At 38.5% G+C, this 15,300-nt stretch overlaps 1 protein-coding gene across 6 annotated transcripts in view; it reads right to left on the reverse strand.

The window, feature by feature from the left end:
- LOC132787624 (homeobox protein prospero) overlaps nucleotides 1-15,029 on the reverse strand; it is a 79,413-nt gene extending 64,384 nt beyond the window's left edge. The window contains exons 1-2 of one of the 6 annotated variants that reach the window (XM_060794794.1): nucleotides 13,321-15,029; nucleotides 1,951-1,999 (exon numbers count right to left, since the gene is read on the reverse strand). The gene's annotated coding sequence lies outside the window, so the exon portion shown is untranslated. Of the gene's footprint in view, nucleotides 1-1,950; nucleotides 2,000-2,697; nucleotides 3,324-4,738; nucleotides 4,763-6,397; nucleotides 7,207-9,042; nucleotides 9,945-13,320 lie in introns of those variants that run through there. The other 5 variants (XM_060794795.1, XM_060794793.1, XM_060794798.1 and 2 more) reach the window with 5 other exon arrangements.
- Nucleotides 15,030-15,300: the final 271 nt, after the last annotated feature.

Raw genomic sequence — 15,300 nt, forward strand, 5'->3', positions numbered from 1 at the left:
ACTGAGGCTGAGTCTGAAGTCTGGGCATTGTGCGCCTAAAAGTCAACTTAAATTTGCATTTTTCATAAGTAGCCTTAGGTGCACTTACTTAGGCCAACATAAGAGCAGCCCAAGCAGCGGCAAAATGAGAAGTTGTTGTTGCCGCTTTTACTGTTGCTACACATGGCAAATATGAAAAGAAATGGCAAAGTGGCAGTAGCAACAGCAACAGTCGCATGGCCCACACAAAGCCAAGGGAGCAGAAGTGGCAACGTACATGAGTACATGAGGCCCAAGCGCCAGCTTTGGAGCCAGGACTCATTACTCAAGCAGCAGGGCCAAAGCAGGTTGCTCGCTGTTCAAATTAAACAAAACACAAACACACTGAGAGGCTAGCAAAGTTTGCAATAACGAAGAAGGCAGGCTTGATGCCTTAGATGAGATTGATAGACCAAGAGATACCGTTTAATATTTTGTGAATACTTAAATCGATATAATTATAATTTCAATCTATAATTTTATTTGGATTTTGAAAAATATATTTTAAGCATAAGACTTATTCTTTAAATACTTTAGAAAGAAAACTAAATAGATCATATTTAAAATAGTTTATTCAAAGAATTATGAAATATAAAAATTTATATGTTAAGTCAACTATTAATAACTGATAATATTAGTGCCAAATTCAATATGAAAATCTTAATGCAAATAATGTGAAAACTAGCAAATTATTATTTATTAAAGATGTTAGTAGGATTGACTTTTAATCATATTCGAGTAATTAAATTTTGTGATCGAATTAAATTGTTATTCATAGAAAAACAAATTTGAAAAATTTTAAATTATGTTGAAAAAAATAAAATATTTTAAGTATGAACAAAATATTGTAAACATTTATAGATACTTTAAATTGTTGTTTTTAGTCTTCTTTATTCTCTTAATAAACTTTTCATTCTCTTCACAAATAGGCTAAAAAACGCAATCAAATTCGAGCAAAATATTCATATTCGTAGAGTCAACTTTCGTTTAGTGCGAGGACGGGGAACAGAAAGTCGACTGCCAGCAGCAAACAATAGAAAAACAACAAGAATAATAATAATAACGAGGTCTCTAGTGTGAGTTGGATGATTCTACACACATAGGTGGAAAAATGCTTAAGACTTGTTTCCTTGCATTTTGTCATTTAAGCTGAAAATAATTGCAACTGCTTGTAAAATTGTTGCAACGCGGCAACACGGTAACAACTAACTGCGTCTGCTGTCAGCAGTGGATCATTACACACACTAGAGCACTCACATAAACACACACCAACACAGACATCATACAGTTGCGACTTCAGCAATTTCCGCTTCCGTAGCTGTTGAGTCTACCTCAAGAGGCGGCATCTCTCCAACGCCCAAAGCCCACATCCAAATGAGGCGTTTGCCTTCTTAGTCAGCGTCAATTTTTGTGCTAGACATATTGCAATAGAAAGAGACAGCATCGCAAATAGAGTGAGGCAAAGATAGACAGAGAGAGTTAGAGAGAAAGATAAATGAAATGAAATGGCAGTCAACGTTGCGTTAAGAGTACCTAAAATTAAAACGGACACAGGGCATTGCTAGCCATGCATAGAAAAAAAACCCTTCCTTGCCTCCTCATATTTTCCTCCCCTTTTCCCATTGCTCATCCAATCCTGCCCTGTGCTGCATCAACGTCACTTTTCTTTGCCATTTCATCTTAAGTAGCACACAAATAAGAGTAAACAAAAGCCAACAAAACTGGCCCCAGAAGTAAGGGAACTACTGACAAAGGCGCCACATACTTGCTCGAGCTGGAGACTTTGTCCGTCTCTGTCTATCTCTGCTCATGTGTGTGTTGACTTTCTAATTAAAAAATGAAGTCCACTCGGGCACAAAGGAGTGGCATTTGTAGTCACATTTGCATCTTTGCTTAATCTTGCCTTAAAGATAGCTTAGCTTAAGTACTTACCAAAATTTAAGCGGCTTTCTCATTGGATAACTTCTCGATATGGTGTAACCTGCAAGCAGAAAGCAAACAATTGCACATGGCGCAAAAGAAATACTGTGATTAGTAATTTGATCTTTCGATTGGCGATTTTAAAGCTGAAAGAAAATGTTAAAAGGAGTGGTCGTTGGGTTCTAAGACGGGTCACGAACATTTTGCGGCCTAAGCTAAAATCTTTACTAAGCAAAATTGTATTGTTGATATTTAATTTCATACTTATTTTTATTTATAAATTTAATTATTATGCAAGCACTATACTTTTTCTACAATCATTTTAAGCTGCAAGTAAATGAAAAATGTTAAAGAAAAAAATATTAAGATTTAAAAATAAGCCTTTAAACTTAATTTTATAAATAATGTGCAGGTTTAATATCTTATTAAATAATATAACAAAAATTCATTGAATTCACATCTTTACATAAACTTTAACTGATTGAACTAAAATAATACAAAAGTGTAAATAAACTTGCTCGCTTTTCTATTGGGTTTATGTTGATTGCAAATGCAAACTTCTAATTGATTTATGACTGTCTTTCAAGTAAGTTTAACATATTTATTGTCCACAAGAAAGTTATTAAAGATCTCTGACTCTGACGATTTTTCTCTCTAAACATATATATGATTGTTTGTAGTCTTTTGGGTTTTGTTCATTTGTTTTTTGTTTTTGGTTTTTGTTTTGTTTTTGCACCAATACCATTTGCGATATTTTACCCTTAATTTAAGATTACATAGCCATTGGCCTACTCGATGAGATTTCGGTACAGTGAAAACTGCGTCTTGCTTCAGCGATAGCAGCCAGCGGCGCTGCTTGAATGCCGCCTTGTTGCCGCCAGAGGCAGTGGCAGTGGCAACAGCTCAGGACATGCCTTTGCCTTTGCCTCAGCCTGTGGCAGGATTTGAAGCGGACGTTGCTGATGTCGTTGGTTTTGGTGTTGGTGGCACATTTTGTGAGCGTCTCGTTTTGAGCACAAGTTTTGCAAATTATATTCTTCTTTTTGTTGTTGTTGTTGTGGGATCAGAAGGCGGAATACACGGAATCCACGTTTTTCATATTTATGGGGTCAGGGGTCAAACACAAAATCACTTTGGCGCTGCGGGCAACTCAGGGGGTCAAGAGTGGGCATTCACTAAACACTTTGCGTTTTGTTGTTGTTAATTTGTTGTTGAAGTGGCGAGCATAATAAATTTCATTTCATTTAAGGCACAGCCGCGTTGAATGCTACATTTTAAATCTCACTTCATGCACTCTGCCAAAAGTTGGGCTACATTAATTATTGGTTATTTAAAATTCATTCATTTAACAATATATTTTCAATTTATTTATTGGTTTTAGAGTATAAGTATTTGTAGCGTAGTTTACATTTTTGTTTTGAAATTTTTATGACGTTGCCGCAGCGCTTTTTGTTTAAATCTTGATTTGTGAAGGATTTTGCATTTTATTTTGCTTTACTTGCTTAATTTTGAATTTCTATAGACAAAGAGATAAAATTGTTAAGTTTTCAATTTTCTAAATTTCCAATTGTATAAGTATGAGAGAAACAATAATTTTATTTTATTTTATTTTTATTGGTAAAATACTTTGTTTAATTTATTGAAATAAATAAGAGAGCCAAATTAAAAATGATTAAAATAAAATATTACAAAATAATTTTTAAATAAAATAAAAATAATTTCAATCTATATGGAAGCATATGTAAAATTTGTTATAAATACAAAGGAGTATATTTGATTTTTATTTCGTATATATATTTAGTATAGTATAGTATATTTAGTATATTTAGTATATGACATCGCGAATGTTAGTTTAGTTTCAATATTATTGTTTTGCACTTAACAAATTGTTATCACTGAGCTACTTTTTATTTAATATATTTTTAGTTTATATTTTATCACTGTTTGGTTTACAATAATAATTGCACAAAAATATTTATTTTAAATTGACTTTATAATCATGCTATTAAAGAACGTCTCGAAGACTTTGTCCTTTTACTCACGAAGTGGATGCTGCATGGATGCCGAACTACAACTGACTACCTGACTTGACTGACCAACTGACCAAGGGATATCTGCCTTTCTAACTGGCTGCCTGACTATGTTGCTGTTGCTCCGGCCTGAGAGGCCACGACGCTGACGCTGCGAGCCAAGACGATCGAATGTCTCACAAGAAACGAAGGCCAAGTGCTTTTATATTCGTGTCTGAAACCCAATTTCTGTACGTCTAAGTATGTGTGAGTTTCAATATATTTATATATGTATAATTAGGCATAGCTGCTCGGGTATGTGTATCTCAACTATATATGTAATTGTATGTCTGTGATTGTGTGTGTGTGTGTGTGTGGGAGAATTCAAGCCACAGTCAGTTGCTGACAAAGTTGAGCAGAGCTGCGGCGAATCGAAGGCGCTCTGTTTCCCAAGCTTGTCTGTCTGCTGGGCAAACTTTGCTTTTGAGAGTTTTAGATAATTTCCGGCCAAGTTTTTACCCCGTCAAAGTCAAGACACACGTTGCCGCCAATGCGCAGCCAGCGGAACTGCGTGACAACGTGTCGTATGCGCAATGCTGCCGACCACCAATGCCGCAGCAACAGCCGCAACTGATTGTCCGTGAGTGTGTGTGTGTGCGTGTTCCTCTAGATGGCTGCAGAGTGTGTGTTTGTGCTTGCCGCGTTGGTTGGCTAATCGTGCGTCTAACTGCCGACCGCCTTGATGGCCGCAACAAATAAACTCAACCCGATTTCAACTTCAATTCACGTACCACAAACAGTAGCGAAACATTTGCATTGATTACGAATTGCATTCTTTGAGCAGCAGCAAACATTTCTCAACTTATTTTACTTTTGTTTTTATTTAATATTTATTTATTTTATTTAATTATATGCTTTAATTTTTTTGTATTTATATTTAGACAACTATTTGAAATGGATTTAATTGAATAATTTATTGAGCATTTGCTTATGCACTGAATATGCTTCCATAGATATTTGAATTATTATTTATAATTTTTATTTTAAATTTGATTTGTTAAAGTTAAATTTTTGTTGTGAATATTTGGTATTAATTGATTTGCATGTTTTATTTTTTACACAATTGGAGGCGGCGTTCGTCAACGTCGTGAGTCGTGAAGACAGAAAAACCAAGTAAAACTTCTGCCAGCGCGCGTGACTAGGAACGTACTGAATTTTGTATTCTAGAATATACAAGTAAAATGCTTTGGCTTTGCGAAATGCCGAAAACCCAAAGACCAAGGCGCTGCCACGGCTGCTGCGACTGCTGCTGCTGCTACGGCGACGTCAACGTTGTGCCCACATAAGTATGCAACACTTTCTTGCAAGCAGGCAGCAACGTCATCGGAGTCGTAGTCGTAGTCGTAGTCGTTGCTTACTTGCTGGCTTGCTTGCTCCTACCTAACGACGCCAGCTTGCTTCTTTTTTCTATATACACAGAAACACACACACGTACGTAGAGCGAGGCAGACGAAGAGCGCATTTAAATATATGTATATCTATATAATAATATATATTATTTATATATGTATTAGACGACGCAGTAGACGTCGCAGCAGCGGCAAAAGCTGAAGCTGAAGCTGAGCCAGCAGCAGCAGCAGATAATTTCCTATACGCAGGCGGCAGTAAGTGCAAGTAAGTGTGCGCTTGCTCACACACACACACTCACTCATACTCATACTCATACTCACACAAACTCACGTACCTAGACGAAGAAACACAGCAAGGAAAATGCCGAACGAAGCGAGGCGACGCAACGAATGAAGAGAACCGACGAGCACGAACGGCGAGGCGAACCGTACGCGCGCGTAGCTTAAGATGAACTAGAAGAAGCAGGCAGCAAGCAAGCAGCAGGCCTGTTACAGAGAGACGCACACGCACACACACACACACAGACACAGACACACAGAGACAAACACCCACACAAGCCGAAGGATGACGATAACGGAGCAAGCCGACGACAACGACGACGATGTGCTGCTGCTGTTGTTGCTGCCTTTGCTTCTCTTGCTCTTGCAGGCTAATGTAATGCACTCACACATACACAGACACACACTCGAATGGGAGGCATACGGAGAGAGAACGCAATTAGAAAGCAGGAAGCGCACGAAGCAGCCGAAATTGTATGCAGTCTTCGTGCGATGCCGACGACGAAGTGCAAAATGCAAAGAGCGAAGTCGGAGAGAGGAGCTTGTGTGTTAGGGAAGTGAGTTGTCTGAATCTGAATGCGAAAGGAGAAGTCAATGAGCAGCAGCAGAAGCAGGGAGAGTGGGGGGTTAGGCGAATTAGGGAGTTTGTCGTGTCTTGTTGCTGCTCTGCTGACTGCTGACTGCTGTCTGCTGTCTCATTTCTCCTAATGTCCCTTATTTATTTCTCACACATATTTCGCACGCATTTCGCAGTTGGCTTACCAGTTTTGTGGAGTCTCAGAGCATCACGTGTGTGTTATTTGTTGTGTTGTAGAAAATGCAAAAATTTGACTTTCGCGTTGTTTTTGGTTGTTGTTGTCGTATAAAAAATATTGTTACATATATACAAATAATAATAATACCTATATAAGTAATTATAAAAATGTTGCCAACAATCTTTTTTGCTTTGTACTTTTGATTTTACATTTGAATTTCGTTTTCATGTAGTTTTATACTTTGTGTTGTATTTTTTAGTCTTTTTCCTTGTTTTTTTTATTCTTTTTTTTGTTTACAAACAAAATAAGTTTATGATTTGTTTTTTTTTTTTAGAGTTGAACGTAAAGACAAATAGAGTCAAAATTATAGAAACTTGGGAACTTGTTTGAGAGTTGCTTCCGGTAGTTTGTCGAGATCGTGTTTCAGAGAGTTCTTCGAAATATCACTTCAAAAATTGTTCCGACTTTTTTAGTGTTTATCAAAAAACTTTGCAAAAATTGTTTGCGATTTCGTTTTGGATGATTTAAATTTTCTTCTTGTCTGAAAAGTGTTTTGACTTTTGCTGTTTGTTGCTTTTGTTGTTCGAGGATAGAGTTCGATATATATATGCTATATATGTATATGTGCATGTACAATCTACACACACATATGAATAATTTTTTGTATGATTTTGGTTGTTGTTGTTTTTGGTTGTTGTTGTATTTTTGAGTGCACGCAAACTTAATACTTAAAAATAAATGAAAACGTAATTGAAAAATCCGAAAATAAAAATTTGTTTGTACGACGACGTTGATGTGAAGCTTTGTACTAAAAATGCGAAAAATTATTTCGCCGCGAATAGGCCGAGGACGACGCCGTTGCCGTTGCCGTTGCCATTTGCCGCGTCGTACAACACACAAGCCTTGTGTGTGTGAGTGAGCATACATGTATTGGCAGGCAGCCCCAACTACAACAATGGCAAAAACAGCCACGGCAAACACAACAACAACGATTGCAAAAAAATTGTATTTTCCCGCTGCAGCCGCGAAAAAATACGCGAGCGCAGGACATTGGCAGGACATCGGGCAGCAGCTGTGGGTTTTTGCAAAGCCAACAACATCAGCAGTGGCAGCAGCAGCAGCGGCAATAGCAACAGCAAACACACACAAAGCGAGGCAGCCCCCTTTCGAGTTTTTTGCAAATAAAATTGCTGGCAGAGCCTTCCTCTCCCACGGGCAATAAAATAAATACAAAAAACAGGATATACGCACACACACACATACAGATGCACACGCATATTAGGGGGAGCACACACATACAAACATACGCAACTCGCTCTTTCTCTCTTTGAGCTAGAGTTAGTGCGCATTTCAAATACATGGAGGGGCAAGCAGCGACATTGACAGCGACAGCGACAACGACAGCAGAAGCAGCAGCAGAAGTGGCGTTTGCTGCGACGCCGACTGCGGCAGCGAGTTGGGGCAATGGAACAAAATGGAGTATGAGCAATGTGGGTTCTATGTGTGCGTGTGTGTTTGCGATTGTGTGAGTGCCTTGTACAACTTGTGAGGCAGCTCAAGCTCAGCCCCTTCCGTTGAACACTTTCTTGTTTTTTGAATTGCCTTAAGATAAATGCGAGCAACACAAGCGAAACTATGCTCAGCTACAGCTCCTGCTTAGCTTCGAGATACATTCTGAGATACTTTTCGATAACTGTGTGTGCATAAGTGTGAGTTCATGTTTTTGCCATTTTACCGACGGCTGGCATCAAATTTACGGCGAACATTGACTTGGGGAAATTTTCTAAATATTTACAACTTGCATAAAATAAGAAAAACAATTAAACAGCAAGCATTTGGCTTATGTGCTTTGCTGTCGTTTTCTCATTTGGCGGCAAGCACTTTTTTTTGCCTGTCTTGCCTTGTATCTTGTTGCATGCGACGAGCACGTGCTTGCTCTGGTTAAATAAAAACTGAGACAAGCTAACAAGTCGTTTTTGCATTTGTGAGAGACACTTGAAAGTAAAGCAAAAATTCTTATTAATAAACAATATAAAAAACTAAATAAAAAAAAATGTTTTTTTTTAAATCATTTCTAATTGAAATCTCTAAATATCAATGATATCAAATAAAAAGAGTCAGTTACTAAATAACTTACATACCCTAATTTGGAATTTTAAATGAAAAACATTTTTATTATGCAAAATGACGTTGAAAATTATATTTTAAAACAAAATTATAATTTAAAGAAGAAGACAGTTAGTAAATAACTTACATGAACTTATTTTTTGATTATAAAAGTTCAAATGAAAAACATTTATGTTATAAAAAATTCCTTGGAAAATATATTTTAAACAAATTATAATCTAAAGAAGGAAAAGTTTATATTATAAACATCATCTCAGAACTAAAAAAAAGGTCTGCAAATTAATTCAAAGAATTGTAAGAAATTTTAAACCATCTAAATATATTTCGCAAATGAATTTCATTAAAATATTTGTTGATCCACAATAATGATATTTCTATAAAAATTATGGTATATTCCCGGCTAAGTGCAAATAATTGCTGTGCTAAAAATCATTTCAAAGATATTTTTTGGGTAGCAGATTTATCTAAGGGAATCTTGAGGTAGTTTTTATAGAGATTTGCTGTTTTGTTGGGGGGATAACCTACAGGACAATTTACTGATGTTATTTATCCATGGTAATGTTGTTGTTCTCTCTCGTGTCCACAGCTAATACTGACAGTCTGAGGCGGCAGTTCGATGATTGCGTCGCGCAGCGCGATGCCAATTTTGGCATTTTTGTCTGCGTCGCCGTCGCCGTTAACAAAATGCGATTCGAAATTGAATCGGTCTCAAGGTGGTCCAAGTGATGCCAAGTTATTACACTTGGCAATTTCAGTTGCAATGTGTCAAAGTATTTGTCGATGTGCCGCAGCTTTAAGTTGTATGCGCACATGGAAACGCAAAAAAAGATATCAATGATCTTTTTCGATTAATTTTATGTCAGTTATATAACGATTGATAACGATTTGATTTAAAGTTTATTTGTGATTGGGATTTGTTTAGTTTTTGATTTAGACGCAGCCATTTGGAAGGATTTTTGTGTTGAAATTAAAACGGTGAGCAGACGACGACGCAGACGTTGACAAAGGATAAACGCGAGTTAAATTGAAGGTGAATTTTTAAAAAAATGTTCGATACGTTGCGTTTTGATTTGTTGATTTGATTTTAAATAATTAAAATTGATTTATCTTTGTTTCGTTTGGTTTTGTTTTGCTTTTGTTTTTTTTTTTCTGCGCTTTGCTGCGATTGTGGCTGTTATCATTCATAAAGCGCAATTAAATATTAAAAATCAATTTGATGACGAGGATTTATTTATTTTTTGTATGCTTTGTATTTGTATTTTGCTGCTTTTTTTTTTATAAGCATTGGTTGCATTCCCGATGATTGTGTTAGATTTCGATACGCACACTCACTCGCGTTACAGATGCATACATTTAAATATATATGTGTGTGTATATTTAGATGCGTATATAATTTTATTTCATTTCACATTTATTGTACATATATATGAATAGTATTTGATGGCACTCGAAACTCGACCACCTCGAGGGTGGCTTCGGGGGCGTTAAACGCGCGCGCACTTTGCAACCAACTGCACATACACACGACAATATCTATATATATATATAGAATTTTTATATATATATATTATATATAATAATATGGGTTTTTCTTTATGTGAGTGAATACGGAGAGTGTGTATAAGTATTTTAGAAAATAAGCAAGTCCGAAAATGTACCGAACCGTCGACGACTTGGACCAGCTCTGTCTCTGCCAGGACTTCTCCACGGAACGTACGGAACGTGTGCCAGCTAGCGAACGTTAACGTTGCCCGTTTACCGTTACCGTTAGCCACTCGGCAACTGCTGCTGCTGCCGATGCGTGCTACTGCGTTTTGTGTCCTTTTGCTCGGTGCGTCGAGGCGAGAATATAAAAAAGCAATGGTTGGTACTCAAAAGACGTCCAAAAGCCGTATGCCAACTACCCGCACGCCCGATGCCGATAGATCTGCGATGCGTTCGGCGTTCCATCAACTAGCGACCAGCGACCAGCGACCAGCAAAACCAGCGACCAAGCGACGCAACGCAACACAACACAACATAACATAGACATGGATATGGACATGGGTATGGGCATGGGCATTGGTGAGGATGAGGATGAGGATGAGGAGTAGTTGTAGATGAGCAGCGCGTACCCCTCTTCAACATTGGCGACCGCCAAAAAAAATCGCCATGCCGCCAGACGTGCAAAATGCAGCGGGCAGAGGTTCTCAGTGCGCCTCCCCCAAGCACTCCGCACTCCGCACTCTCTCTCTCGCTCGCTAACTCCTATGTAAAAGTATCTCTGATAAGTTTTTTTTCTTGCTAAAAGTTCGCGCGCGCGAATCTCACACACACATAGAGTTTGGGAGAGAGGCAAGCTCTATATAAGCCATGTCTATATACCAAATGCTGTTGCTGCATTGGGAACGCACATTGAGTGGGTGGATGGTGTTGATGCCACTCTCAACACATCCCCCACACACACACACATTCGCAAAAAGCTGAGCATCAAGAAATAGAAAAAACTTGGCGCTGACTCTACGCAATGTCTACGCGACCACACTTCCGTTTGGGCGAAGCCACCACCCAACACCCATCACCCAACGACACCCACACCTGAGCAGTGTTGAGTCGACCAACCACGTACCACATACAGCTGCAACTGCAGCAGCCTCTTTGCGTGCATGCCACAGAGTACCTGCCACCCAACCCATCCGGTCCAGACAGCCCCCAATATGCATCATCATCATCGTCGTCATCGTCATAATCATCAACGCACCATATCGGGGAGCTTGAAAGGGAGGTGTGAGGCCCAAGAGCCGAGAGCTGAGAGCTGCCTTCTTTTAGCCAGTTGCTTGCTGCACGTGCTGAGCCTCCACGAACAGCTGCTGCAGCCATGTAAAAGTAACGAGCCTGGCCAAGTAAATAAACGACCAGAGCATGGGGCCGATGGGGGCCTGCTGGGGAGTAGGCATAACTTCTAAAAATAAGCCGAAAAGAGACAACAAAACAAAAAAGAAGCAACGACTACAACGACTTCTCTGTGTCTGCGAGTGTGTCTGCCTATATGTGTGTACACATGTGTGTGTGTGTGTATGTGTGTCTGCTGCCTACTCCCGCATTCAGTGTCGTCCTGCCTCGCACTTCAAGTGCATTTCCAGTGCATACTTTCGGGGCTGCACTTGCTCTCTGTGTCTCTCTCTCTGTCACTCTGTCTCTGTCGCTTTCGTACACGCTGTCTTGCTCTCACTCAGCTGTGAGTCAGTGTCTTACTCTCTTTCTACCGCGCTTTCGTGTTGTTTTGCTCTCTCACCAGCCAAAGCGAGAGAGGCTGGCTGCAGGCGGACAGACAGAGAGACGGCCACTCACACGAAGTTGGCTTGTTGCAGTTCCTTTTTGGCTATCTAAATTGTGGCAAGTTAACGTCGACTGCGACGTCAACGTCACTCTCATGTACATGCACACACACACACATACGTGCATTCGTTGTTGGTGGTAAATGCAGGCTGTCCTACGCCCCCTCCTCTTGACCACTATCTTCTAGTTGGCAATTGCATTGCATGCGTTGCAACATTTCTCCAGTTGGGGAAATGCAAAATGCCTCTGCCTCTCTGTCGCTATTGCCGTCGCTGCCAATGCTGCCTCAGTTGCCTGTTGCACTGCGCATGTCCTTGTTTACATTATGTGCCTGTGTCCCCCCAAACTTGGCATCGCTGACAAACCCACCGACTGTCGACTGTCGACTGCATGTGCATGTGCATCTGTTTGTAGAAAAGCAAAAAGTCTACTACTACAACTAAAACTCCTGCTCGGGAGTCCTTTGTCCATGTGCACACTTCTACGAGTATATACAACCTCCTGCAGGAGCATCCTCATTCCAGCTGCAAGTCGCCGTTGTCGTTGTGATGTTGCTGCTGCAGCTGAGCGCCGACACCAACAACGACGAATACGATGAGCTCGATACGAGCAACGACTACGACTACGACTTCGAGAATGAGAACGAACCAAATTCATGTCGACTCGAGTCGATCAAATTTTTAACAGTTTTTTAAAAAAGATAATATTCTGAAGAACATAATCTTATTATAATAATGTGCTTGACATATTTCGGTTTTTTTTTTTTTAAATATTAAATGTTCTGATAAACTTAATCTTATTATAATAATGTACAAGACATATTTTCTTGGAAAATTTAAAAATGCAATATATTTTGTTACCTTAGCCTTTTTTATTTTAATTTATCAAAAAGAATAGATTCGGGTAAGAAGTTAAACTTATCTTGCACTTTAATTATGCACTTGGTTAAGACGATTTTTTTTTCCTTTTACATTTTTAATATAAAATAAATTGTGAAGGTAAACGTTGTGGAAACACTTAATTAACATATTCTTAAAGGTTGAATTTTAAAGAAATAAAAATGCATAAAATATAAAAAATATGTATAATAAAAATTAAATTAAATTTGATTTTGATTTAAATTTGAAAAATAAAAAAATTGACAAGTATGAAGATTCTAAATTATACAATGATGGAAGGGTAAAGTTGCATATATTTTTAATATTAACTGACAAGACCCTACAAAAATTCTAAGGGAAAATCAGACGGTTTTTTTTTTTTAATTCGATATGCATAGCATTATACAAATTAGTCATTTGAGGTCGTAAAAAATATTTTAAGATTATGTACTTCTAATTTTATATTTCAAATTATTCTTATGTACTGATTTTGAAGTGACTCTGATCACAGAAAGTGAGAAACGAAATTCAGTGAGAAAAATACATAGTATGAATGTAAATTGCATATAGATATATGGTCAAAAACATTTTAAAAAATTTGACTTACCCGTAAATCAAAAATATATCGAAAAAATATCACATCACATGAATTTTTGATTTTTTTTTTTTTGGTTTTTTTGAATTTTGCTTTTTATATTTTAAAGTTCCTAAATATTTTTTCCTAAACGATCAAGTTCAGTGTTTGTTCGTATTTTTCGTAATAATTTATATAATTTTTTTTGTGTTTGGTTTTTATTTTTTTTTTTTTTGTAAATAATTATAATAAATTTTTTGCACTTGTCAAATTTTGCCTAAAGTTTCTCTGCTCGTGTAGATTTTTGTTGGTATTTTTTTCAAAAATTTTCAGGTAATTTCGTAGGTTTTTTTTGTTGTTGACTTTTGATTAGAATTTGTAATATCTTTTTGTTGTAGATTTTACTCGCCCAAAGGTTCGACGCCAAAGTTGCTCAATATAAAGTGTTAACTAACTAAGGAGTTACGTCTGAATTTGTAGAAAACCAAAATTGCCGTTATGCTTAGACCGAGACGAACGTGTTTTGACCGAAAATTGGAAAACTCAACTCGAGACGAGAATCAAATTCAGACGCTTGAATTTTGCTTCAAATCGGAATGGGATGCGAAAATCAAACTGGAAGTTACTTCTTGTGACTTGATTTGACTTGACTTGGTTGATTGATTGACTGACTGGTTGACTGATTAACTGACTGACTGACTGACTGCTTGCTTATTAGTTAATAATTATTATTTATTAGAGTGTTGCTTATAATTGATTATTTTGTTTGCTTTTGTTGTTGTTTTGTTATTTGTTGTTGACGAACAAAATGCTGCATTAGTTTGCGTTGAGTTGTTGATGTTGTTGTTGATTGACTGATTGATTGCAGTTGTTGTTGCTTTATCGTATTGGTAAAAATGTAACTTTGTCTATTTTATTATTTGTTGTTGGCTGGCCGGTTTGTTGTTGATTGGTTTGATTAAAAATGAAGAGAGAAAAACTGCCTACATGCTAAACGCCGGCGTTTACATTGTCTTCGGGCGGGGGGCGGACGTCAAAAGGTCATTCAAGATGGAGTCGCGGCGCACAGAAATTGCCTCGGTGCCGGCACCAATCGTTGCGCCTTCAACACCAAAGTGCATCGCCTTGAAGCGTCCTCGACTAGTGGCAGCGGCGGCATTTCGACAATACACAAAAAACAAAGCCAGTACCCAAATGTTTGTTGTTGTTGTTCGATGGGTGGGGCTGCTTATGTGTATGTAACTTTCTCCACTTGCACTTCAAGTCATCTTCGCCCACTATCACTTTCACTTTTATGCTCAAAACATACACATAAATAAACTCTCGAGTATGTGAGGCAAGAGGAGACGTTCACTCGTTTTCTTTGTTTTTGTTTTTTCGTTATCGTTATCGTTTTCTTTTCTTTTTACTGTTTCACTTTCTTGTCACAGGTTGCAGCTCAGTTGGATTGAGTTGGAGTTTAGCTTTGAGTTGAGTCTGTTCTCTGGCTATGGCTGCATCTCGGCTTGGCTGTGAGACTGTGATTTATGCGCTGCGAAGACCTGCCTGCCGACTGCCTGCCTGGCACTGCCTAGTAAATTGCCTGCCTGCCTGCCTGCGTGTCTGTCTGTCTGTTTGTCACTCGGTCTGTCCGTCCTGTGCCCAGCCAGTGTGTTGTAGTAAGCCAGCAGCGTTGACAGGACCCGAGGAGCTGAAAAAACGCCGCAACTTGTTTCGCGTTTAGCAGATTTCTGTTGCAATGTTGTGCAAAAAATTGTTAACGATGACGGCCAAGCGACGTTGGTCGCGCGCTTGTTGGCGTCGCTGTCGCTGCCTTCGATGACGTCGCTGCAGCGCCCGCGATTTTGATTGTACCGCACAGCACACTGCACCGCACCGCACCGCACCTCGCCACTCAGTTTCAATCTAAAGTTGGCGTTGATGAAAGTGGCCGCTAGTCGAGGCGAGGAATGCGAGGGAAATAGGGATACAAAAGTACAAAAACAAAAAAAAAAACGAAAGGAGGAGGATATC

The sequence above is a fragment of the Drosophila nasuta genome, chromosome 2R, assembly GCF_023558535.2.
Source record: "Drosophila nasuta strain 15112-1781.00 chromosome 2R, ASM2355853v1, whole genome shotgun sequence".
Lineage (NCBI taxonomy): Eukaryota > Metazoa > Arthropoda > Insecta > Diptera > Drosophilidae > Drosophila > Drosophila nasuta.